Source organism: Bos indicus, chromosome 27 (assembly GCF_029378745.1).
Source record: "Bos indicus isolate NIAB-ARS_2022 breed Sahiwal x Tharparkar chromosome 27, NIAB-ARS_B.indTharparkar_mat_pri_1.0, whole genome shotgun sequence".
Lineage (NCBI taxonomy): Eukaryota > Metazoa > Chordata > Mammalia > Artiodactyla > Bovidae > Bos > Bos indicus.
In genome coordinates, this window is record NC_091786.1 from 2444776 (window position 1) to 2472113 (window position 27338).

Sequence of the window (27338 nt, forward strand, 5' to 3'; positions counted from 1 at the left end):
GCAGAAGAAGTATAAGTTTCCACAACTCAGGGAGGTTTCTCTGTGCTTGGCTCACAGATGCATCTCTCAGTCCACAGTCCTTTCTGAATTCTTCATGTGTTTGTACTTTGTCGTCTTGCTGTGAGCAACAGCAAATTCAGATGTAGCAACATAAATGCTTTCTGATGATGTCTCAGTGTTTGGAAAGTCTGTGGAAGTGGCTCAGCTGAATTTCTGGGTGGTTTTCAGGTACATTCCTGCCTTGTGGGGAACCTGTCTAAGCTCAGAGATCTATCCAAAGATGGCTTATTCTCCTCCGGAGAAGAAACTCTACCTCTGAGTGTTCAAGAGTATCAGAGAGGTAAAATCAGCTGGTAATATAATGATGGTAAAACTTCAACATGTAGGATATCAGCCTATCTGTTTTTGAAGCAAATTAGCACAAGAAACACAAAACCAAACCAAACCAGGCACTTCGTGCAAACAAGTTCATCACGCTCTCCTGAAGGCTCAGGCCATCAGATTAAAAAGACGGCCTAAATAGTATCAGTTAAATGGGAGCTAAAATGTTCCTGGATGCAATGTAGGCCAAAAAAGCCTTGGAGGACACTTTTCCTTAAGGACCAGCCTTGGAGTACAAGTGGATGAACCTGAGCTGAACAAAGGCAGGAATGGATCTACTTGAATTTAATGCTTGGATTACCTTGAACCAAATTTCATTGACTGAAGGCAATCTGGACTGGTGGTTTATAACAGAAAATACCTTATTTTTTAATTTATTCATTTTTCATTGAAAGATAATTGCTTTATAGTATTGAGTTGGTTTCTACCAAACATCAACATAGTTTTGATGTTGAATCAGCCATAGATTTACCTATGTCCCCTCCCACTTGAACCCCCCTCCCATCTCCTTCCCCATCCCACCCCTCTAGGTTGTTACAGAGACCCAGTTTGAGTTCGTTGAGTCATACAGCAAATTCCCATCGGCTATCTATTTTACATATGGTAATGTATTTTTCCATGTTACTCTCTCTACACAGCCCACCTTCTCCTTCCCTCCTCCCCCAAGCCAAGTCCATAAGTCTGTTCTCTACATCTGTGTCTCCACTGCTGCTCTGCAAATAGGTTTGTCAGTACCATCTTTCTAGATTCCACATATGTGCATTAGTATACAGTATTTGTTTTTCTCTTTCCGACTTACTTCACTCTGTATAATAGGCTCTAGGTTCATCCACCTCATTAGGACTGACTCAAATTCCTTTTTATGACTGAGTAATATTCCATTGTATAAATGTACCACAGCTTCTTTATCCATTATCTGTTGATGGATTTCTAGGTTGCTTCCATGTCCTAGTTGCTGTAAACAGAGTTGCAATGAACATCTGTATCCTTTTCAATTTTTGTTTCCTCAGGGTATACACATAGTAGTGGGGTTGCTGGGTCATATGGCAGTTTTATTCCTATCTTTTTAAAGAAATATCCACAGTGTTCTTCATAGTAGCTGTACTAATTTACATTTCTACCAACAGTGCAAGAGTGTTCCCTTTTCTCCACACCCTCTCCAGAATTTATTGTTTGCAGGTTTTTTGATGATGGCCATTCTGACCAGTGTAAGGTAATATTTCATTGTAGTTTTGATTTGCAGTTCTCTAATAATGAGCAATATTGAGCATCTTTTAATGTGTCTATTAGCCATCTGTATGTCTTGTTTGGAGAAATGTCTGTTTAGGTCATTTTCCCACTTTTTAATTGGGTTGTTTGTTTTTCTGTATTGATCTGTAAATAAATTATGTTCCTGGGTTGGAAGAATAAATTTTGTGAAAATTACTATTCTACTAAATGTAATCTACAGATTCAGTACAATCACTATCAAATTACCAATGACATTTTTCACAGAACTAGAACAAAAACTCTCACAATTCATATGGAAACACAAAAGATCCCAAATAGCCAAAGCACTCTTGTGAAAGAAGAATTGATCTGGAGTAATCAATCTTCATCACTTCAGACTATGCTACAACGTTATAGTTATCAAGGCAGTATGATACTGGTGCACGCACACACACACACACACACACACACACACACACACAACACAGAAATATAGACCAATGGAACAAGATTAAAAGCCCAGAGATAAACCCACATACCTATGGATACCTTATTTTTGACAAGGGAGGCAAGAATATACAATGGGGCAAAGATAGTCTCTTCAATAGTCTCTTCAAAATGGACAACTCCATGTAAAAGAATGAAATCTTCAAAATGGACAACTCCATGTAAAAGAAAGAAATTAGAACACTTCCTAAGACCATACACAAAGATAAACTCACAATGGATTAGAGACATAAATGTAAGAGCAGAAACTATAAAACTCTCAGAGGAAAACATAAGCAGAACATGCAATGACACACATCAAAGCATGATCCTCGATGACCCACCTCCCTCAGTACTGGAAATAAATAAGTGGAACCTAATTAAACTTAAAAGTTTTTGCACAGCAAGGGAAACTACAAACAAGGAAAAAATACAGCCCTCAGAATGGGGAAAAATAATAGCAAATGAAACAACTGACAAAGGATTAATTTCCAAAATATACAAGCAGCTGATGCAAGAGCTTCCATTTGATGGGACCTGTCAGTGGAATAGGGGTCAGGAGCCCAGGGTCCTGGCCAAGGACTCAGCTCTGAGGTCAGGAATCAGAACACCAGACTTGGTTTGGAAATTCCTGGGCTCTGCTGGGCCACCTGATAGAATTTAGTCTTGAAAAGTCTCCATTTTCACTTCCTCAGTTTACTACTTTCTATCTCACGGGGCGGCTGTGAGAATTAAACTGTATAATTCACATAAGTCCTGGCATATAAGGCTCATAATATGAGCTATCACTATGATTATTAGCAAACCTTAGACTTCTAGATGCTTCTTTTTGCCTCTGTGATGCTAAAGCTCATTACTTTTTATAGTGAAATGAATTAACAGCATTTGTGGGAATACTGCTTTCTACATTAACTGAGTCTGGGAACTCCTGACTTTGCAGAGTGCATGGAAATAAACTGGTTGTAGACACATTGTGTCTACACACTGGAAGGTCTTTCTGCTTCCCATGTTGAGGGTTTAGAGTGTCTAGTGGCGCTTCATCTCCACCAAAGATACTGGTACTCCCTGACTCAGACATAAGGCCAGGGCTGGCCTGGAGCAGAACCTGGGTCTGGTGAGTCCTTTTTTAAGAGTTTGGCAGGGACTTGCGATGCCAAGTCCAGGGACTAGCATTGGACAAGTAACATCCACTATCAGTAAGTCTGCATGGAAGAGCTGGACCCACTCATCAGCCACAGAATATGAAACTTCCCTTGGGGAGCATTTTTGGGCATTTTGTATTCTTGACCCCTGCATACTGTATCACTTAAGCCCCAAGTACCTGTGACAGAATCCATGCAGATTCAGAAATGTCCCTTGGAGGTCAAACTGCCTTCACTTGAGAGTGCATCTAGGTCACGTATTGTCTGAACCAGTACAAACAAGTAAAGGAAGAATAAGACCGGGCTGACATCGATACAGTAACCGCATCAAGCCCCCTTCTATGTGGAACAAAATGTCAGATGTCAAAGATGATCCTGCTGTGTTCATGCTTTCTTAGAAACCATAGTCTGTTATCAATGAAAACACTGAAGCCCCCAGAGGGGAAAAAAAGCCAGTCAAATATCTCTTCCAAATGATCACTCTAGAAATGGGATCTGATAAATAGGAGTCTAAGGGAAATACTAGGTTGCAATTATTTCCTCTCTCCTTCTCAGATGCTGCCTTTTTAGCAGTTGGGGTCACTGGTAAACAAGTCTACTGGGGACTCAATAGCACTCCCATTGATATGTTTTTCTTTGACAGTGATTTTTAAAAGTACACAATAATGTTATTTCAATATTTTTCATATTGATTAATATTTCTAAATTTTATAAAGTATTACTTTTGAATACTAATTTTATAACTGATCTAAACATTTACACTACATTGACATTACATATTTAATGCTCACCTCTAATATATTTTATTTTTATTTGACAGTTCATACTATACCTATAAATGTTTATATAATAAATGAGTAATTAGACTCACTAATTTTCTTTTAGACTTTTATTTCTACTTTATATCAGTGTGTAGCTGATTAACAATGTTGTCATAGTGTCAGGTGGACAGTGAAGAGACTCAGCCATACACATGCATATGTCCTTTCTCCCCCAAACTCTGCTCCCATCCAAGCTGCCACACAACATGTAGCAGAGTTCCTTGTGCTATACAGTAGGTGCTTGTTGGCTATCTATTTTAAATATAACTGAGTGTATATGCCTATCCCGAACTCCCTAAGGGATTCACTAATTTTTTTAATGTATCAGAACTCACCTTTTCCTGGCCTATCAGTATTCTGTTGCTGCTGCTGCTGCTGCTAAGTCACTTCAGTCGTGTCCGACTCTGTGCGACCCCAGAGACGGCGGCCCACCAGGCTCCCCCGTCCCTGGGATTTTCCAGGCAAGAACACTGGAGTGGGTTGCCATTTCCTTCTCCAATGCGTGAAAGTGAAAAGTGAAAGTGAAGTCGCTCAGTCGTGTCCGACTCTTAGCGACCCCGTGGACTGCAGCCAACCAGGCTCCTCCGTCCATGGGATTTTCCAGGCAAGCGTACTGGAGTGGGGTGCCATCGCCTTCTCCATATCAGTATTCACTGACATGTAAACCAAAATATTGAAACTGAAATTGAGTCTGCTATAACAAAGACTTATCAGTCACACTTCTGAGAAAGGACATTAAAACCATTAAGGTGAGCCATATCCACTTGACAATTACGATCTACAAGTCACTCCATTAAAGCCAGTCCTTAATCTGAAATGTCATGGCTGCTCTCTGATATTTACCACATGATTAGTGCACAGCTTCCCTGTAAGGCTGCCCACCGATTGAGAAATGTTATTGTTCACATTTAGTGCCATCTTTGCATCTGCTTTGACCCCAACACACGATAGAAGAGGTGCAGATGAATGAACGCTGCTTTAAGGAATAACTGAGTTCCCCTGGACGGCTCTGCACAGCTAAGTATCCTGGCTTGGTGACTTGTCCACATAGCAGGACCTTCCTGTTTCTGACTCTACTTCTTCATCTCCTCCTCCATGCTCAAGGGAACTACCCTGCCTTCTCCAAACCCATCCACAGGAGTGCACCTACAGCAGACCCCCCTGACAGGTGTCTGTGTCTCTCAGAGACCACTCATGTCAAGCAGGTGCATTTCCACACACTGGAAACCACTGTGTCAACCTCTGTGCCTCCTACCCCATCAAGGATTCTCTCCCTCAAATAGCAGAGGTGTCCTGAGCCTCCCAGGACACATCAAGCTTCTACACTGTCCTCCCATCAAAGACACCACCCTCTCTCTTTCTAGAATGTCCCTCTTGGTTAGTCTCTTCAGAGCCTCATAATCTGGAGCACTGTTGCTCCCTACCCTGGGGTTTACAGGTAGCTTTCCTGTAGAGGTTTAAGAACAAGTCTTATCTGGTCCTATTTGGATATGGACCTGTCTTTCTACTTCATTACACTGTTACTTTTTCCAGAATGATAAGGCTTATCTTCCCTGGACTTACTGATAGTTAAATGGTGCCCTGAACAAAGTGGACACTTGGTGCTTTGTTATTACTTAAAAGGAACTGAGACATCTTCTCAAGCTTAGGTAGTTTTTGGCTATAACACAGCCTGTGTCCCCCCCCCCTTTTTTTTTCTCTGTAAAGAGTTACCATCTCTTGCCTAACTGCTTAGCCTGTGGTAGATTCTTCTGAGCACCACTCACTGTTTCAACTACAGGTCTAACCAACAAATGAACAGACCAAGCAACTGGTCTTGTGGAGAGTATAGCTTAGGGCAGTTGGCAGAAAATACACAAACAGCCTAAAGTAAGCCAGACAGGGACAAATGTGCTGAGAAAGAGAAAGCAGGTAAGAGGAATAACTCTGGTTTGAGTGATGGAAAGTAGAGTACTCAGAGGGTCTTTTCTGGTGGGACAGTCAGATAAGGTTTCTGGAAGCTGAACGTGTTGGCAGAGACTTGAAATGGGGGGACACACTTGAAAGGTGTAAGGGTGGAGATGGTCCCACCTGCGGTGAGCAGGAGTAACCTGCAGGGCTGGGTGAGGGATGCCCCTGGCAGGGTGAGGAAGAGCAAGGTGACCACAGGCGGTGAAGGGAGAGATGAGGACACAGAAACACTGAGCTGGCCAGGGCCAGGCGGTGCACGGTCTCTGGATTTTTATGTGGATTTCATTCTTTCATTGTGCTTTATTACAATCATGCTGTAAGCGCTATAGAAACCAGATAAACTATCAATCTCTCCCCTAAATTGTTGTGAAACATCGTCTCATAATAAAGATGGGAGAGGACATCTAAATGCCACTGTGAGATAAGACTTTCCTTAGGGTTATCAGTTCCATTATTTTAGCTTCTTTCCTGCTGAGAATAGCAATCCTGAATGATCATGAAGATTGACTTTCTATCAATGCATATTTATATATATATATGCATATGCAGGCAGCATGGTTTATAGAAAAGGCTATCAGATTGGCTAAGAATCTAGGTTTGATTGACAGATCTTTCACTTAATAACCAAGAATACTTCATTATTTGATTTGATACTTTTTAAAAAAAATATTTAATTGGAGGATAACTGCAAAATTGTTAGTTTTTGCCATATATCAGTATGAATTGGCGATAGGTATACATGTGTCCCCTCCATCCTGAATCCCCCTCCCACCTCCATCCTATCCTTCCCACCCCATCCCTCTGGGTTGCCCCAGAGCACCAGCTTTGGGTTTCCTGCTTCATGCATCAAACTCGCAATGGTTATCTATTTTACATATAGTAATGTATCATTTCAATGCTATTCTCTCAAATCATCCCACCCTCTCCTCCCACTGAGTCCAAAAGTCTATTCTTTATGTCTGTGTCTCCTTTGCTGCCCTGCAAGCAGGATTCTTGATACCATATATAAATGCTTTGATGTTTTAAATTGTGGAGCATGCCCTGCGTGCTAGGGTACTAGAACCAGGGATGAGTTACCCCCTTCAGGAAGTCCATAGTCTAGTAATCTGAATAGACTGTGCCAAGTAACCATCACAGGGCATTTTGTGAGACATCTGTCTCATCAAAGATAATCGGAAGTCAATATTAAACATCGAATGCCCTTAAAATGAAGATAAACTGTCGAAGGAAAAAGAGACCCTGAACTTTTAACTACTTCTGTCCAGCCCACAGCACTTATCCTGCAAGTCATGTAGAAAAGGCTTGAATTGGAGTTCCAAGAATTCTGGTCACAAGGCAGCTAGACTGGGTCCAGAGCGACTCAGCCAAGGGCAGTGTTTGGGAGGTGGCGGGAGGTGGCAGGGGGGTGGTGGCGTCTGACTCAGAGACAAGCCAAGTGACTGGCCAGAGGTCAGTGGCTGCTACCCACCCTCTGTTCCTTAATGAGGGGATCTTCTCAGGACCCTTCTACTTCTTTTCCACGTTAATTTCTATCCTCTTAACGAAGACCCAGCATTACTGGGCCCCTGACTTCAGGAGGAAACAAGTTAAAAGGGACAGGAAGAAGCCCTTCAACTTTAGAAACCAGCTGAAGTTGGTCCTTAGGGCATGAGTATAACAGAACGCAAGATCTGAGAGTTTTGGAGGTGCTCTGTATTGTTACTATCTTTCCCGTTGGGCAGAAGCTTTGAGTACAGACCTTAACCATAACACTTGTAGAGAAAGCTACACACCTGATTCCAGCAGAAGCAAACAGACCCGCCTTCTGCCTGGACCTCTGCCTCTGCCTCCATCAGTGGTTCCCAAAGCCACCTGCACGTCACAGTTGCCCAAGGATCCTCACCTCCACAAATCACAAATTCTAGTATTTCTTGATGAACCACAGCTTTGACTATATGGACCTTTGTTGGCAAAGTGATGTCCCTGCTTTTTATTTGCTGTCTGGGTTTGCCACAGCTCTTTTTCCAAGGGGCAAACGTCTTTTAATTTCATGGCTGCAGTCACTGTCCACAGTGATTTTGGAACCCAAGAAAATAAAGTCTGTCACTGTTTCCATTTATTCCCCCATCTTTTTACCAATACATTAAACAAGTACAGAAATAGATAAGTGACATTATACAAGCTAAGCTTCTGTTCTCACAGCACATAGTAAAACTGTCACTAAAGAGTGTGAATTGTGTTTTATATGGTAACCCAAATGTTAGTAATCAAAAAGTTCAAGGAAAATCGGCTTACATTAATGAGTATTTTATTTTCCTGAAATAACAAGAATAATGGATGTAGGAGTGCAAGACAGACCCATGGTCAGATCAGTAAGAACCCAGGCTCTTCATTGCTATTTTCCATCACCCTGAACATGTTGGTTGGTATCTTAAGGGTTGCAGTCTCATGGCACAAAGTGGCTGCTGGATGGGAAGGTAGGAAGAAAGCAGAGAGTCACAGTCCCCCACAAGGACAGCTAGTGGGGTTCTTTCTTTAACAAGAAGAAGGAAAAAAAATACTTTTCCAGAGGCCTTATCTAGTGATTTCTGTTATATCTCTTTGTGTCTTGCTGGTCACCTAACCATTCCTACCTCTGAAGAATCCTGTAAATATAATATTAGCACTTCCCAGACTCTCTCATGTAGGAAGAAAAAGGAAAAGAGTGTTTTCTAAAGTGGCATTTGCATAACCCATCATGCTAGCATCTGCCACGAGATGCTAGCAAAATTAGAAATGGAATGTGACGCCTGCCAAAAATACCACGTCAATGGAAATGAAATCCCCTCTCAAACATAAAATCATTTTCAACATGTTTGGCAGTGTTAGCTGGTACAGTGTTTAAATATCTTGTTAGTTTATGTTCAGTGTTCAGGGGGAAAAAAGTACAAATCCGTTTCTGTAAATTCTTTTGGGAATAAGCTGGGAGTTAAATAAAGATAAATAAAAGGGAATGCTGTTTTAGAGAAAACGTATTACTAGAACAACTTTCAGAGAAGTCAAAAAGCAACAAAGTAACAGATTAGGTAAAAAACTAAAAAAATGCCTGAGAGTATCATGAACCAAAGCCATTTCACAATTTCTTTATTCTTTCTGAATTCTGCCGTCAAGATCACGGCAGAATCTTTATTCTGCCATGCAAGGCATCTGCTGCTGGACTAGTTGACAATTTACAGGGAATCTTCAACTTGCTGACTCCCAGGTCATGTGCATTATCATGGCCAGAGAGCACATTTGAATGGCCCGCCAGAAAGAAGAGAGAGAGGTACACAATGAAGAAAAGGAAAAAAAAAAAAAAAGTGGATTTTAACTTTAGAAACCAGGAAGCCAGTTAATAAATTATCTGCTCTGTTAGTTCTTGTTTTCCTAAGGAGATATTAACTGTACCAAAATGAAGCTATCGTTTCTGATAGCATTTCACACGCTTTTAGTTAACAGTCTGAGACCATAAACTCGCTGTTTCCTCCAAATGTGTTTTACAGCCAGTTCTTCTCACAGCTAGGAAGTCACAGCGCTTAAAGATGACTACACTGTACCTGTTTTACTAAGACAGAGGTCGTATGTTGACTTTCTCTACCAGTGCACAGTGTTACTACATAACATTTATTACAGAAAACTAAAGATAAACATTTTGGGTTTACTGTATCTGCTAAGACAGTTATCTTGTGCCTACTTCACAAAGATGATTTCTGGATTGAAATGGGCATTTAGCTGTGCATAATGTAAACATTTTTTCTAGGCTAATTTTGTCAACTTTGCTCTACAATTAGGCTCAACATTTGGGCACTTGATTATCCAATTATCTGTGCATTAGAGCGAGCCCAAAATTGCTTCTGGAAAAGCATCTTGGCTTGGCCCACAGTACTTCATTAGGTCACCTCTAAAGAGCTGGCATTGCCTCTACCCAGGCCTGTGTTCTTGTTAAGCATTTCATCTTATACGGTAATGTCATTTTATCCAAGCATATGGCTCTGTCCTAATTTGGCAACACAGCATATCTGCATAGCAAGGGCTTATCTGGGCATACAATATTGAATTAACTGCTAATCAACTATTCTTCAGAGATGCTAGGGACAGAATTTTATCTCCTCCTAATTCCTACCCTGAAATGCTAAGCCCCAGGATGGCTCTACCTGGAGACAGGGCCTTTAGGGAAGTAACTGAGTTTAAAGGGGGTTGTAACGACTGGGCTCCAATCCAACATGACTGATGTTCTTACATGGAGAAGAGACGCCAGGGATTTGCACACACAGGAAAGACTCTGTGAGGACACAGCCAGATGACAGTCATGTACAAGCCAAGATGTCAGGTCTCAGAAGAAATCCAACCTGCTAAGCACTTGGATCTTGGGAATGTGAGCAAAGAAATTGCTGTGTTTCAGCCCCACCCAGTCTGTGGTACATTGTTAAGCCTGCTCCAGCAAACTAATACAACTTAAATTAAGATACTCTATTTATGGATAAGGGCATGAAGCTATATCCATGCAGTTTATTCTTCTAGAACAGGTATGTCTTTCATTAGGTCAGGGTTGGGCCACTTTCTCGTTCTCGTGACATACTTCTCATCACTGATATAAACTTCAGAATCATGCTACTGGCATACACTGAGAGTTGTTAAAAGACAGAGTCTATTGCTCCAGGCTGCTGAAAAATATTTCTTTAAAATGTTGTTGAGAATATTGTTTGCATTTTAGCGAGATAATAACTTTAGGAAGTCCAAAGGGAAAAATGTATTCTCTAATTTTAGTAGTATAAAATTATTGGGAAACTGGTTTATTTTTATTCTATTAATTTTCTGGTTATAGGAGGACAAGAAGACTGATGAAGAAAGATGATAAGGAGACTGGTGTGAAGTCTTGGGGTGGGAACTGCTGGTGTCAGGGGACCTGAAAGAACAGTAGTGAGCACACAAGAGAGTGAGAACCGAGTTTCTAGAGCATCAGAGTTCATGGATGGCCAGGCCTTCGACAGGACCACTGGAGTGACTGGACCGGGTGCCAGCACTCTGCTCGCCTCAGCACCTCTGCTCCTCTCTGCTCTGCAGAGGCCCCCGCTCGGTCTTAAACTCTCTCATCTCTCAAGAAGGAAGCCTCTCCTGGCTGTGGGAATTTGCTAAAAGAAAATGTGAGAAGACGTGCTGGTGCTTAAGTTGGGCAAAAGGGGCCTGCATTTGGTCTGACATTTGTAACACTTTCACCAACGTTCATTGATCCACAGATCAAAAACGTTCAGCAGAAAAATTCTGGAAAGCTCCCAAAATCAAAGCTTGAATTTGCTGCACTTCAGCAACTACTAGGCAGCATTACAGGTAATCAAGAGGTAAGTGTGCAGAAGGATGTGGGGATGTGTGCTATATGTAATGCTACGCTATTTCATATCACAGACTCGAGCATCCTCAAAGGTTGACCACCTCAAGGTGGAGGAGTCTTGGAACCAATCCCCAGAGGAAACCGAGGGCCAACCTCGCAAACTCCACTGGAGAGAAACACAGAGCCCCACACCTTCCTGCTGATCCCCCTGACCTGGTCCTCCTGGTCACTGAATGCTTCCATCCTGAACTTACACTGCTCTTTCCGGTGATAGATACCCTCTGGATCCATAAAAGATGACATAACTCCCCATTTTCCTGCATGTTTCTTATTCTACTTGCTACTTAGGTTCAGAGAGGAAATGATGAGCAGAGAAATACTATTCCTCCACCTTCAGTCAGAAGCCTACTATTTTCATAACTTTGAAAGAATTCACTTTGGGATGTGATTTCATATTGAGACGGTTAGTTAGGAGAAGGTCATATTATTATAATTTTCTCATTGTCATTATCAATAGTACAGTATCCTCAAAACATTTATAATAAGCACTCCTAAAGTTCAGTTTATTTCTCACAAATATCACTAATGCTGTTTCCTTCCACATTTCCCCACATTGCTTCATATTTCTCAAAGATCAAGATGAATATTTAAAAAGTATATTCTTCCACAGTTTTGGAATAAAGGAAATACTATAACCACTTTTGAATACTGTTTTTACTGATGAAAATTCTCACTTCATTTTTGGCACCAATAAGCTCTAAAACTTAAATCACATTATTTCATCTTATTAATAAACAAAAGGGGGTGGGATGAGATAATTGCTGGCATTCCTTTCCAGTTTTATATTTTTATGACATCCTGAAATATTTGATGTAGAACTTAGCAACAAAAATATGAACCTATCAATCTTGACTCTCCCATGGTTAATAATTTTTACTAAAAAGACTGTTTTAGGACAATCCCAAAGAACTAATGCAGTTCATTTATGGTTATTGTCACCATCCTCCTAAAGACACACCAAGACACACCACACACAAATGTGTCTGTAGTTTTAGCTGATTTCCAGCGTATTGTGCATTGCCTCCTGGGTTCAGGGTTTCCCCATTCATAGTCAACCGTCTTTGGTCATCACTGTTGTCATTTGATTATTCTCTGCTCCACATTGTGCCTCCTTCTTCCACTTTTGATGCCAAAGCCAAAATAATCTTTCTAACCCCCAGAGGTCATGAAATACCCCTGGTGAACCCCTTCAATCTCAACCCAAAGGCTTGTGCCTGATTTAGAAAGCCAGCATTGCCGCCTCCCTGGGTCAACTTTCACGGCCGACCCTCTCCCTCCTGTGATCACAACCCAGGCTGCAACTTCCTCTAGTCCCTGATAGTACCCCCGTCCTTTCAGCCTCATGCCTGCTCTAAACATTCCGTTTCCTCTTGTCTTTAGCCTGATCCACTCAATCCACTGTTGATATTCTAATTTCCATTGCACTTACTCTGGGATTAGACTTGATCACAGGCTCTGCCCTCACTTGTCTCTTCTCTGGGAGTTGTATTTATCTTCTGTGACTTACTTTAAACTCTCACACGGTCTATTTTATTGACATTTAGATTCCCAGTACCTAGCCAAGTGATCCACACACAGTACATGCTCTTCAAGATGAGTTTTAATGAATGCCACAGAGTTTTCTATTTATGTATGGAGAAGGCAATGGCAACCCACTCCAGTACTCTTGCCTGGAAAATCCCATGGACAAAGGAGCCTGGTGGGCTGCAGTCCATGGGGTTGCTAAGAGTCGGACATGACTGAGTGACTTCACTTTCACTTTTCACTCTCATGCATTGGAGAAGGAAATGGCAACCCACTCCAGTATTCTTGCCTGGAGAATCCCAGGGACACAGGAGCCTAGTGGGCTGCCATCTATGGGGTCACACAGAGTCAGACACGACTGAAGCGACTTAGCAGTAGCAGCATGCATTTAGAACCTATGTTTGCTACCATCACATGTTTGATGCATTGACCCTTTCATGAAACTTTTGTCTAACTCCTGATTCACCTATGATCCTAGGTGGGACAGATGGGTCTAGAAAAACTGTATTTTTTTTTTTAACCTGAAAAGACAAAACATTTTATTTAAATGATAATGGTGTATTTTATGAACAAGTAAAAACTGTGTTTATAAAAAGACCTTTACTATACTCTGGAGAATTTAATGAAGTCCAATCATGTCTTAACCCTTATCCTAGGCTGAGATCTTGGCAAGCTAAAAAATATATAATAGATGGAAAATGAAAGCAACATTTTCTGTACTGATAAAGTGCATCTATTTTGTTTGAATATGTTTTCATGGTAGTAATCTGATGAAATAATATTTTGCCAAATAAAAATTTGGGTTGGATATGATACTTCTTCTTAGCCCTAAAAACAGCCTCTCACAAGCTCAGACCAAACCTTTTATAGACTACACGTATGTATAACACAGCAGATTGCACTTTGACACGTGATTAAAGCAGCTCTGCAGAGCTTGTAAGCCTATTCTTTTTCTCATTTGCTTCTTAACTGTCATCTCTAACCTGAATCGGGGGTTTTAAGAAAACAAAACCAGAATAGATAATAGATAATCTATAGCTATGGGCTTCCCTGGTGGCTCAGTGGTAAAGAATCCACCTGCCAATGTAGGAGACATGGATTCGCTCCCTGGGTTGGGAAGATGCCCTGGAGGAGGAAATGGCAACCCACTCCAGTATTCTTGCCTGGAGAATCCCAGGGACCAGGGAGCCTGGAGGGCTAGAGTCCATGGGGGTGGCAAAGAGTCAGACAGGACTTAGCGACTAAACAACAATAACAACAACAATCTATTGCTACCACTTCACTATTGTGTGGTGGGTGTTACTAATCTGATGAAAGTGTGTCCAAGATCAGTAAATGCTCCTTGTTCTGGCTGAGGAAAGAGTTGGTTGAAATAGATTTTCTTGTGCAAGCATCCACATGGTACCTGCTGTTGCATTGGAGTCTCATTTTTCTGAGGATTTGACCCAGATCTCTCTAAAACAACTGACTTCCTTCCATCATCTTTAGACAACAACACTGCAGCCTGTGAATGGCCACCAACCAACCATGCCCTTTGCAGATGGTGTGGGCTTCTCCCCACTGGTGGGCAGGGATACGCTCCCTGAGTTTCAGGAATCTGTGTGGACGCAACATAACCAGGCACCTGGAATGACCTGGAGTTTCCCACAAGTATCCCTCTCCATCACGATCAATAACATAATCTCAGAAAGTAGCAGATTGCTATTAAAAGTGCCCTATGCTTGTTAAAATCAAGTGTAATCATGCTTAATTATGATGTTCAGGGGAAATTCTGTTGTGTGCATAAAATACTGTACTTGCATTTCACAAAAATGTGATTTGACTAAAACAAAAATGAGATGCTCTCAAAGGTGCTGTTGACAGCTAAGCTGAGTCAAGAATGATGCTGCTCTGTTTTGCTTTTTCCCCTTGGTGCTCCCATCCCAAATTACAGGACCCTAGAAATCCAGGAGACATGTAACCACAGACAGGAGCTGTGCCAGCTCTTCCCCTTGTCTCGTAGAGGCTATGGAAGCATCAGTCTCCAAACTCAGGGTCAGCACTGCCCAAATCATTTCTATGTGTCATTGAAGGTGAAAACTGTCTTTGTGGTGTTGTCCAGAAAGCTAAGACAGGGGCCTCAGAGAACACTTGTTGGGAAAATGATGATTTAAGATACTGATCAGCAACTCTGGGAGAGCCACATTTACATGGCCAAATCCTCCGCTCTCCTGGGCGACCTAGTAACCTGATTTGAGACTTCAAAGCTGACTCTGAGCTGATGGTTGAGATCCAGCAGTGCTGCCTGTCTCAGCGCAGAGGGCTGGCCTGGCAGTCAGCACCACCACGGGATCCTGCTCTCTCCTGATTCTGCTGCATGAGAGCAAGAGAAACGTGCACCCAGGTCACTGGGACCAGCAGGGCACCACAAAACCAGCAAGGTCATCAGAAACAAAGAAGGTCTGAGCAGGGGTCACAGTCCAAGGAGGCATGTTGCGTAAATGTAACCCTGGGTTTTGAATGAGATCCTGGAACAGAAAGAGGATGTCAGGTAAAAACTTGGGAAACCTGAAGTATTAAGCATTAAGTGTGTGGTCAGTTATGTCCAGCTGTTTACAACCCCATGGATTGTAGCCCAGCAGGCTTCTGTGTCCATGGAATTTTCCGGGCAAAAGTACTGAAGTAGGTTGCCATTTCCTCCTCCAGGGCATCTTCCTGACTCAAGGATCGAACTCACGTCTCCTGCCTTTCCTTTATTGGCAGGCAGGTTCTTTACCACTGAGCCACCTGGGAAGCTGATAAATGAAGTGTGGACTTTAGCTAATAACTGCGCTGCCCTGACAGTCACAAGAGTAGAATTGCCTGAGCTGAGAAGACTTTGGTGGTGCTTACTGTTAAGTGTGGACAGTGTCCTGTCCTACAGGGGAGTGGCAAGCTTCCACTCCTCTGTTGCTTCTGCTCTCACGACACTGAAGAGAAACTGCACTCAGTGGCTCTCTTTCTGTCTAGAAGATGCATATGTAGCCCAGGTAAGACTTGCATCTGTGCACTTGTGACAATGAGTCTGAATCACCATCACCTATTAATACTGAAGTGGCCCAAGAAAACCCAGAAGATTTGTATCTAGAGACAAACAGCGCTGACTAATGGAACATACATTGTGCTGGGCTCTTAGAACAAAAGGAATTTTATCTCAAGTAAAACCGAGTCACTATGAATCTCACACTTGGAACTCTATAGGATAAGAAATAGTCAACTGGAACTGCTATGAAAATACCTTTAATAATTTGGGGGAAAAAATAAAGAACCAAAGCATGTAGTTAAATTTAAATAATTGCCAACATTTTCTAAATTTATATTTTCCTGACTCTCACAGTTTCCACTGTGTATGCATGCCCAGTCACGTATGACTCTGTGACCCCAAGGACTGTAGCCTGCCAGGCTCCTCTGTCCATGAGATTCTCCTGGCAAGAACACTGGAGTGAGTTACAATTTCCTACTCCAGGGGATCTTCCCAGCCCAGGGATTAAACTTGCATCTCCTTTATCTCCTGCATTGGCAGGCAGTTTCTTTATCATTTCACCACTTGGGAAGACCCAACAGTTTCCATTAAATAAGAGCAAATGTCAGGGCATGGCATTTGCTGCTTCTAGAAAATTGATGCCCCTACTGTGCCCAGAATTTTATTCTCTGTGAGGTCCACACTGCTCCCAAGAATTCCATCCCATAAGTCACAACACTTAAATGATTCCTTCAACATCATTTTTTTAAATTGGGGTATAGTTGTTCTACAATGTTATGTTAGTTTCTGCTATAAAACAAAGTGAATCAGCTATATGTATACATATATCCCCTCCCTCTGGAGTTTCTCCTCCCATCCCCCAACCCATCCCTCCCTTCTTGGTCAACACAGAGCACTGAGCTGAGCTCCCTGTACTGTACAGAAGCTTTCCACCAGCTCTCTATTCTACAAATGATCTTAATGACCAGGATAACTATGATGGCACTCACCTAGAGCCAGACATCCTGGAGTGTGAAGTCAAGTGGGCATTAGGAAGCATTTCTATGAACAAAACTAGTGGAGGTGATGGAATTCCAGTTGAGCTATTTCAAATCTTAAAAGATGATGCTGTGAAAGTGCTGCACTCAATATGCCACAAATTTGGAAAATGCAGTGGTGGCCACAGGCCTGGAAAAGATCAGTTTTCATTCCAATCTCAAAGAAGAGCAATGCCAAAGAATTTTCAAACTACCATACAATTGTACTCATTTCACATGCTAGCAAGGCAAAATGCTCAAAATCCTTCAAGCTAGGCTTCAGTAGTATGTGAACCAAGAAATTCCAGATGTACAAGCTGGATTTAGAAAAGGCAGAGGAACCAGAGATCAAATTCCCAATGTCCGTTGGATTATTGAAAAAGCAAGGGAATTAAAAAAAAAAATCTACTTCTGCTTCGTTGACTACACTAAAGCCTTTGGCTGTGTGGATCATAACAAACAGTGGAACATTCTTAGAGACAAGAGTACCAGACCGCCTTACCCACCTTCTGAGAAACCTGTATGCAGATCAAGAAGCAGGAAAAATGGACTGGATCAAAATTTGGAAAGGAGTATGTCAAGGCTGTATATTATCTCCCTGCTTATGTAGCTTATATGCAGAGTACATCATGTGAAATGCTGGGCTGGATGAAGCACAAGCTGGAATCAAGATTGCTGGGAGAAATATCAATAGCCTCAGATAGGCAGATGACACCACTCTAACAGCAGAAATTGAAGAAGAACTAAAGAGCCTCTTGATGAGGGTAAAAGAAGAGAGTGGAAAATTAGCTTAAAACTCAACATTCAAAAAACAAAGATCATGGCATCCGGTCCCATCACTTCATGGGAAATAGATGGGGAAACAGTGGAAACAGTGACAAAGTTTATTTTCTTGGGCTCCAAAATCACTGCAGATGGTGACTGAAGCCACGAAATTAAAAGATGCTTACTCCTTGGAAGAAAAGCTATGATAAACCCAGGTAGTGTATTAAAAAGCAGAGACACTTTGCCAACAAAGGTCCATCTAGTCAAAGCTATGGTTTTTCCCACAGTCATGTATGGATGTAAGAACTGGACCATAAAGAAGGCTGAACACTGATAAATTGATGCTTTAGAACTGTGATGCTGGAGAAGACACTTGAATTCCTTGGACAGCAGGGAGACCAAACCAGTCAATCTTAAAGGAAATCAATCCTAAATATTCATCGGAAGGACTGATGCTAAAGCTGAAGTTCCAATACTTTGGCCACCTGATGCAAAGAGCCAACTCATTGGAAAGACCCTGATGCTCGGAAAATTCGAGGGCAGGAGGAGAAGGCGGATGACAGAGGATGAGATGGTTGGATGGAATCACTGGCTTAAAGGACATGAATCTGAGCAAGCTCTAGGAGATGGTGATGGAGAGGGAAGCATGGTGTGGTGCAGTCCATAGAGTAACAAAGAGTCGGACATGACTTAGCAACTGATCAACAGTAAGTGTATATATGTACATCACAAGTTTCCAATTCATCCCCACCTCCCCCAACCCCAAGTCCGCACATCCATTCTCTATGACTGCTTCTCTATTGCTGCCCTGTAAAAAGTTTCCTCTGTACCATTTTTCCAGATTCCACAGGTATGCGTTAATATCTTTTTTAATATGAGAAGCTATTCTGTTATGTAGATTAAAATCACAGGGATAAGAGGAAATTCCCAAACATTTGAGAACATCTCTTGATTGTTCTTTTTTTTTTTTTTTAAAACAAGAATGGTCACTTTTCCAGTCAATCAATGGAAAGTTAATCTGGCTAGAGTCCATGTGGACTCTCCCAGGCAATTCCTACATCTCCTTTTACATCACTTGAAGTGCCTTCTTATTAAACAATAGGACAGATGATGACACAAGGCAAAACTATGTTGGGTTTTTTTTCCTTCTGTCTGTCTCAAGGTGAGACACTCTAATCAGCTTTAAAAAAAAAAGTATATAAACTTACATTTTTTGGAGCGGGGAGATGCTGTGCCCTTTGGCAATCGGGATTGAACTTGTCAACAGGTGCATCTGCAGTGGAAGCGTGGAGTCCTACCCACTGGGCTGCGAGGGAAGTCCACTTACATTCCTTTTTACACAGTAGACACTGCTAACTCAGCTGCCTGCACTCAGCTGTGCAGGTCACGTAAACGGGGCCTGACCCTTGGTAGTTGGTACAAAGCTGTGTTACTGCTCTGTGCTCGGTTACGTTACCTCTGAAAACACTGCTGGACATAAAACGTGCTTGGTCTTTATTGTGCTTTGAAAATATAAGGCCCCTCTGCTGCTGCTGCTGCTGCTAAGTCGCTTCAGTCGTGTCCGACTCTGTGTGACCCCAGAGACGGCAGTCCACCAGGCTCCCCCATCCCTAGGATTCTCCAGGCAAGAACACTGGAGTGGGTTGCCATTTCCTTCTCCAGTGAATGAAAGTGAAAAGTGAAATTGAAGTCGCTCAGACATGTCCAACTCTTAGCAACCCCATGGACTGCAGCCTACCAGGCTCCTCCGTCCATGGGATTTTCCAGGCAAGAGTACTGGAGTGGGTTGCCATTTCCTTCTCCAATGCATGAAAGTGAAAAGTGAAAGTGAAGTCGCTCAGTTGTGTCCAACTCCCAGTGACCCCATGGACTGCAACCTACCAGGCTTCTCTGTCCATGGGATTTTCCAGGCCCCTCTACTTCATTCCAAATCATAAAATGTCACAGATGAAACTGGATGGAAGCACAGGTTGAGGACTTGAAAATGAAGACAGAAAGTCTCCCTTTATTAAAAGTCAAAGTAACCGTCCTCCATCTAGTAATAATTAGAAGCAATCATAAAAATTAAGTGTTGTGAATAATATTGAACTATTCAAAAATTCCTGCAGATATACTTTTGAAAGATTTAACAGGAAGACTTCTGTAGTCAAGGGGTGGAAATGTTTAATAAAAAAAAATGAAAGGAAAAGAAACGACTTAGTACTAATTGACTCTTGAATATGGAGATTATTTTATACTCCATGGGAGCCTTCTTCCATCAATACTATTTATGAGAAGATATTCATGTTTCAGATCCATTAGATATGGAATTATGAGGCCAGACTCTGCAAATCTAATATTCATAACAGGTCCTGCAAAATAGTGGTGGTCATAAAACTTCTGTGAACTACATTGATCTCTTTTATTGGGTTTTCTCCAAATTCCATGGAAATGTAAAGGCAAGTATTTAATTTACTCAACCGACTAATAAGCTATTTTAATCAAATTCAGAAACAGAACAAGAGCTTTTTCAAAACTCTCTCCAAGACACCAATTGCCTCAAACAGAGGAGGTGTTTGCATGTCAAATCAACTGCTATCAGGGTATGATGTTATCATCTGCAGATGAGCTGAGCTGGCAAACCCCAGGGCTGGCGAGTGCCCTTGGAGGGAGCTGAAGTAAAAAGGTAAAAGGGTTTTAACACCTTGAAGTGAAATTAAAGTTAATTCAGTCAAGAATCTAGCCTCTTTTTCAAATTGCACCATCTGGTAACGGCCTCAACCATTTCTTACCCTTGAACTCCATGAGAAAATAGGTATTATTCTCCCTGTGCCTGACATTTAACAGTAAGTGTAAAATATTACATATGTTTTAAAAGTCCCAAACAATTTCTGCTAGACTGTTGGGGGCTTAAAAAGCAACGTTCATGCTACGTACACTGAATCTTTAATCAGCATTCAAGGGGAACAAAGAAACAGCGCTGCAGTCAGAACCACTTTCCGATGGAATTTGCACGGGGAGGAGCCTCCCAGAGAAGCATTGGGAAGCACAGCTCTTGGAGCTCCTATGAATGTCCAGACTGCAGCAAAGATCCTGACAAGCTGGACTTCAGAAAGCAAACAATGCAAAAAATCTGAAACATCCGTCCAAAATGTGTATACAGAGAAGAGGTTCCCAAAGGAAGTTTTTGTTGTTCAGTTCCTCAGTCGTGTCTGACTCTGTGACCCCACGGACTGCAGCCTGCCAGGCCTCCCTGTCCTTCACCATCTCCCAGAGCTTATTCAAACTCATGTTCCTTGAGTCGGTGATGCCATCCAACCATCTCATCCTCTGTTGTCCCCTTCTCCTCCTGCAGTCAATCTTTCCCAGCATCAGGGTCTTTTCCAATGAGTTGCCTTTTCACATCAGGCGGCCAAAGGATCACAGCTTCAGCATCAGTCCTTCCAAAGAATATTCAGGACTGATTTAGGATTGACTGGTTTGATCCCCTTGCTGTCCAAGGGACTCTCAAGAGTCTTCTCCAACTCCAAAATTCAAAAGCATCAATTCCTCAGCACTCAGCCTTCTTTATGGTATACCTCTCACATCTGTACATGACTACTGGAAAAACCATAGCTTTGACTAGACGGACCTTTGTCGGCAAAATGATGTCTCTGCTTGCTAATACACTGCCTAGGTTTGTCCCAGCTTCAAATGGTGAGGAAGAATATGTTTTCATATAGACTCAGCAGAAAGGCTAAACAATAAAAGACTGACCACATCAACATTGACAAGAAGGAAAACAACAACAAAAAACCACTGAAACCCTCATGAATCGCTTGTGGGAATGTAAATACTAACACCACGTGGGGATGAGGCCCCAGGCTGAGCAGCTGGAATCTGGGCCCTGTGGACACTCCAAGATTAGGATAAGGGCAAAAGCCAGGAGGAATTGAGTCCTGTTTGGATAGGAGGTAAAGAGACCATGCATTTCTCATTCTCCAGGTCAAGGAAACCCTGCTGACTATGCAAGTGCCGAGAGGCTGCTCAGAAGAAAGAGAAGGGAGGGGCTGCCAGACCACAGTACGTTCTTCTTCCTAGAGACCCTGGCTCTGGATGCTATCTTGGCTAAGAGATATACCCACACAGGGGAGGACCCTGAGATAAACCAAATACAGACTCAGGGCCAGGCGAAGCGAGATGATTGGCCAGAGAAAACCTGAAGAACCGCCCTACGCCAGCGATCTGGATCACCTCTTTCCGGGGCTCCTCCTCGCTGGGGGACGCCCGCACCCTTTCTCTCGGGTGTGTGTCTCTGCCTTGCTTCTGTCTTAACTGCACAGCGTCTCTGTGTGCTCTCTCACTAGTTGTGTTGTGTGTCTAATAAAAAACTTTGTACCTGTTTTTACACTTTTTGCCTCTTTACAACATTCATTCTTTCAAATGGGACAACAGTCAGAGGAACTTTGCTTCTAAACTCCAGCCCTTGCTGGTTTATAATTTTTATCTTAACTATCAGTTACCAAAAGCTCCCCCAGGTCCACTGTCCCAAAATCTCCACGCTCACAGCCAGAGCTGCTGTGTCGGGTCTCATAGGCTGTGCACTGAACTACTCCAGGGCTGCTGGACACTATTTGTCTGTATTTGTATCCAGTTGATATCTGTGTGTATGCATATATATATATTTAAACTTGAATTATAAAGGGAAATTCTGATATAAAATCTAATTATTAAATATATATGTGCTATGTGCGCACTAAGTAACTTCAGTCGTGTCTGACTTTTTGTGATGTTATGGACTGTACCCTCCAGGCTCCTCTGTCCATGGGATTCTCCAGGCAAGAATACTGGAGTGGGTAACCATTCCCTTCTCCAGGGGATTTTCCTCACCCAGGGATCAAACCCACATATCCTCCAGGTCCTGCATTACAGACAGATTCTTTACTGCTGAGCCACTGGGGAAGCCCAAATATATATACGTATAAACAAAATATCTATGCATACGTATATGCATACAGATGGTAAAGAATATATACACACACACATATTTCTTATATTTCGTCCATGATACATCTTCCATGGAGATTTAGAAATATCTGCTATAAGGCTGATGTTATAACATTACTGTTACTAGTGTTAATAACAACAAATAATATTTAGTAGCTGCCTACCATGTGCCGAGAACCATATAAATTACTTAACACATGCTATACAAATTTCAAACTAGTTTGTAACCACCGTGAGACAAGAGGATATGTCTGCTTTTTGCATATTACTTTTGAATGCTGAGCACAATGGCTAGTATATACTAACTACTTAATATTTATCATGGGGATACTATTTATGCAGTTTCTGTCATCTTTGTAACAATTCCCAATGCTTTTGCAAATACATGTGATAGATTCTACCATTTGTCTCATTTTACAGATAAAAGAACTGAAACTTGAAGAAAATTACATAACACTGCAAACACTGAACCGTCTCGGTCATAAATGTTGAAGATAAGGCTTGAATTCAATATTTTCTGGCTGCACTACTGGAACTCTTAACTCTCAAGCTGCTGTTGACGGGTCCTGGGAAGTAGTTTTGAGGCTTTTGGACTTGATGATCCAGGTTAGAACTGATAAATGTGCTGGAGTGGTGTTGAAAGGAGCTCCTTCTTCACGGAACAGAGGGGTTCTAGGCGTTTCATAATCCTACAGTTTGCTATAACAGGTAAAAATCAGTACCCTCAGTTTCCATATTTATTGACAGATGTAATATCTGGGCTGCTGCTAACTCAGTGGAATCCTGATGACCATTCTCTGCCCTACAGAAAAGCAGTAACCGTGGAGACACAGGATTTCCCACTCCATGCTCCCGCTGGTCAGTTACTTTTTTCTTTTCATTTATTTATTTATTTGGCGGTGGCAGGTCTTAGTTGCAGCACGCAGGATCTTTTAGTTGAGGCCTTTGAACCTTAGTTGTAGCATGTGGGATCTAGTTCCTTGACCAGGGATCGAACCGAGGCCCCCTGCATTGGGAGTGTGAAGTCTTAGCCACTGGACCACCAGGGAAGCCCTCTAGTCCTCTACGTGTCCGGTAATTTTATCAGCGAATCACATCTGCCTTTATCTGGAAGTCAGGCTAACACTCTGAGTTTTAAAGAGCTTGTGTGTGCTCTGTCATGTCCAACTCTGCCATCCCATTGACTGCAACCCACCAGGCTCCTCTCCATGGAATTTCCCAGACAAGAATACTGGCTCAGGTGCTTAGTCCTGTCTGACTCTTTGCAGTCCCATGGGCTACAGACCCCAAGTTCCTCTGCCCATGAAAGTTTTTAGGCAGTAATACTGGAGTGGGTTGCCATTGTCTCCTCCAGGGGATCTTCCTAACCCAAGGATCGGAACCACATCTCTTGAATCTCCTGCATTGGCAGGCAGACTCTCTACCACTGTGCCACTAGGGAAGCCCTTTTTAAAGATCTTATTTGACCTGTATTCCTCTTACCTCCTCTCTGCCCCACTCCAATCCCATGTCTATTTTAAGTGGGGCAAGTCTCCCTCCACAGTGTCTGCGTGAGCTCAGTCGTTTCAGTTGTATCTGACTCTGTGCGACCCCATGGACGGTAGCCTGCCAGGCTCCTCTGTCCGTGGGATTCTCCGTGCAAGAACGCTGGAGTGGGTTGTCATTTCCTTCTCCAGGGGATCTTCCCCACCCAGGGGTCAAACATGAGTATCTTGCATCACCTGCATTGGCAGGCATGTTCTTTACCACTAGAGCCACCTGGGAAGCAGGAGGGTTAAATTGCATTTTACATGAACTTTCTCCTATGTTTATTTGACTTACTTCATTCCCATCACGAAACTACTGTCCAGACTTGCTTACTGGGTTTCTCCCTTTGTGTTTCAGGTGGAATGATACCCAGAGGCCGCTGAAATTAAGATAAAGCACACTCATCTCTCACTTTACTTTTCCTCTGTGCACAATGATAACATGTTCAATGACTTTTCCAGAGTTTCTTCCTGTTTATCTATAATATTGGAAAAATAATTTTTCGTAGCATATAACTGGCTTTTCCCAGCAGCTTGGTGCTAAGTGAGCCTACAGAGAGAGATAAAATACCCACTGTTGTTTTGGAGCTGTTAGCTATTGTAATGCACATTGTTATGTGATCATTTCTCATATGTAAATAGATGCTTCATGCTACCAGATACTTTAATGTGATTATGTCAAAACTCTTTAGATGAATTCCTTTTTCTGTTTAATTCTTACAGTTGCCTATTCTAAAAGTTGTATCAGGTCCACATGGCTTAAAAAAGAGTTTCAGCATCCAACTGGTAGCTACCAATCAATAAATCACCAGAAAGCTGACTTATTAGATTGCTTGGTGGTGCTTTTATTCCTTTTTATTATAGATATTGTGGCAGTGAAGAGACACAGGGAGAAGGCTGACTATGACTGTGAAAAAATGGAACTCTTCTCCAGAGAAATTTTAAATATACTATTTGGGGTGGAGAATGTGTGCAAATTGAATATAGATGGTTATAAGAACAAACTAGTTAAGAGTTGATTCTTAAGAACTGTCAGAAAATGAAAACATATCTACAGCACTGGAATTCACTTTTGTAGAGAGTTGTTGCTGGGTTCTTTGGCACAGATACATGAATGGAAATCTTTAGAAAGACCATCACTACTTCTTTTTTATTGGAGGTTAGTAATCATTTCAAAATGGAATTCTATGAGTATTCTACACTGCTTATGTGAAATAAATCTGCTTTGATTTCTTTCTCAGTATAACGACTAAATACATACATACACACAGAGCATATCAAGTTAGTCATTGACGAATATACATTATCGGTAAAGAAGGGATAGTTGTCAGCCTCTTCCAAAAGTATATGGCTGCTAAGATTTATTTTAAGATGTGAGCAAACAATGACTAAAAAGTTAGGTTTATTTAAAAATGCTACAGTAGTAATTTTTTAAAAAAATAGTAATCTAAAAAATACATTTTATTTGTAGTTTAGAAGGTTAGGAGTCATTTTGATAAAATATGATATAACTTTAAAGAGACAATAAAAGAAATGAAGAAACTTAATTTGACGACTTTTGATATAATGAGGCAGTTGCTTTTCTATTTCTTCGAAATTCTTCCTCATTGTTTTTCTGTTTTCCCTCCTTTTAGCTTTATTTTGGTTTCCTCCATAGGGCCTTCTATTGTACAACATTTTTCCTGCCACAATTTCCCACGAGAATTGCTTCTGCTTTTCAAGTCGGGAATTAAGTAAACAACATGTTTCCTTAATTTTCTCTTTGTTCCAAATTGAAGATTTTCTTTTCTGTTTGTAGTGGTGGCATGTGGTGTGGGCGGTTTCCTCCTGGCTTCATTTCTCCAGATCTTTCTCTTACATAATTAGCTCCAGTCCCCTGTGTCCTCCATGGGAACTCCAGTTGAGCAGCTAATTACTGTCTTACAAAGCTAAGCATGGGCGCCCTGATCCCACGCTGACGGCATCCTCTTCCTCCGCCAACCTTCCACCCAGGCATGTAGCATCAGTGCTTTTATGGTTTTCTTGTTTCAGTAGCAATGACACAGTGTCTGCCTCCCTGCTTTTCTTTTCCTCTGATCTGAAGCAAAATCCAAGTTTGCACTGGCTTTTAATTCTTCCACTTGAAAAGAGATGAGTGCAAATTCTTCATGGTCCAATTCCCCAGGAAAAGAGAGAGAGAGAGGGCTCCTAGTGTTGCTCAGTTGGTCCCTCTTGGACTGAGAATTTCTTCACCCTCTCTTTTCTGGTTACATCAACTATGAACACTCCCTGTGTGTTCCCCTGGAGATCTATATATTCCCTGGCTAAACATTCCCCCTAGAGATTTAAGTATTCCCTAAGAAAACATTCCCCCTGGAGATCAACATGTTCCCTGGGAAAACATTCCCCCTGGAGATCTAAATTACTGCCCTTCAGGTAGCAGAACATCGAGTGTTTTCCATGAACCAAGGAATCTGAGGCCCTAGGAGAACACTGATGTCAGGATCTGAGGCCTGAAGGGCAAGCAGATGTTTGCGGAGTTTCCTTAGAAATATTTAAGAATGCCTTTGAGGGTTTTAGTGGTAAATTTTAAGACAAAATCATGATAGGAAATATTCCTCAGAGCCTTTCCAGTTCATGAGCAATATATTTTTAGAATGTTACATCTATAGGGCATGATTAAACAGGGTTTTTTAAAGGCTTCATTTCATTTTCAGGTCGATATAATCCCTAATGCAAAATTCATCTAATTACTTGTAGAAGTTCATATACTTAATGGCAAAATTAAATATCAAGATGAGTTGATGATTGTTCTGTTCAATTTCTTTAAAGTGTTTAGAAAGAGATCTAGTTATTTCAATATTGCTTACTCCAAATAAGCCTATATTAAAGAAAACAGTATTCCCTGACATCTGAATTGCAATTTCACTGCATTGTGGCTTAGACATCTCAACATTTTTTTTCTTCCTTGAATATGAAGTACAAATGTGTCTTTCTGAGTGGTGAACATTTATAGTTGGGATTATATCATTTCTCTAAGCCTAAAATAATGAGGAAAACAACAGCTTTCATCCATATACATTTTCCATATAATTGATTTGGTCACTGAGCTTTTCTGGGGTGGTGGGGTGCCTCACAGGCGGCGGAGTGATAAAGAACCCGCCTTCCAATGCAGGATTCCCTGGAG

The 27338-nt window shown here is 41.7% G+C and overlaps 1 protein-coding gene across 1 annotated transcript in view; it reads right to left on the minus strand.

Annotated features, from left to right (window-relative positions):
- CSMD1 (CUB and Sushi multiple domains 1) overlaps positions 1–27338 on the minus strand; it is a 2070704-nt gene that overhangs the window by 408090 nt on the left and 1635276 nt on the right. The window lies entirely within an intron of this gene.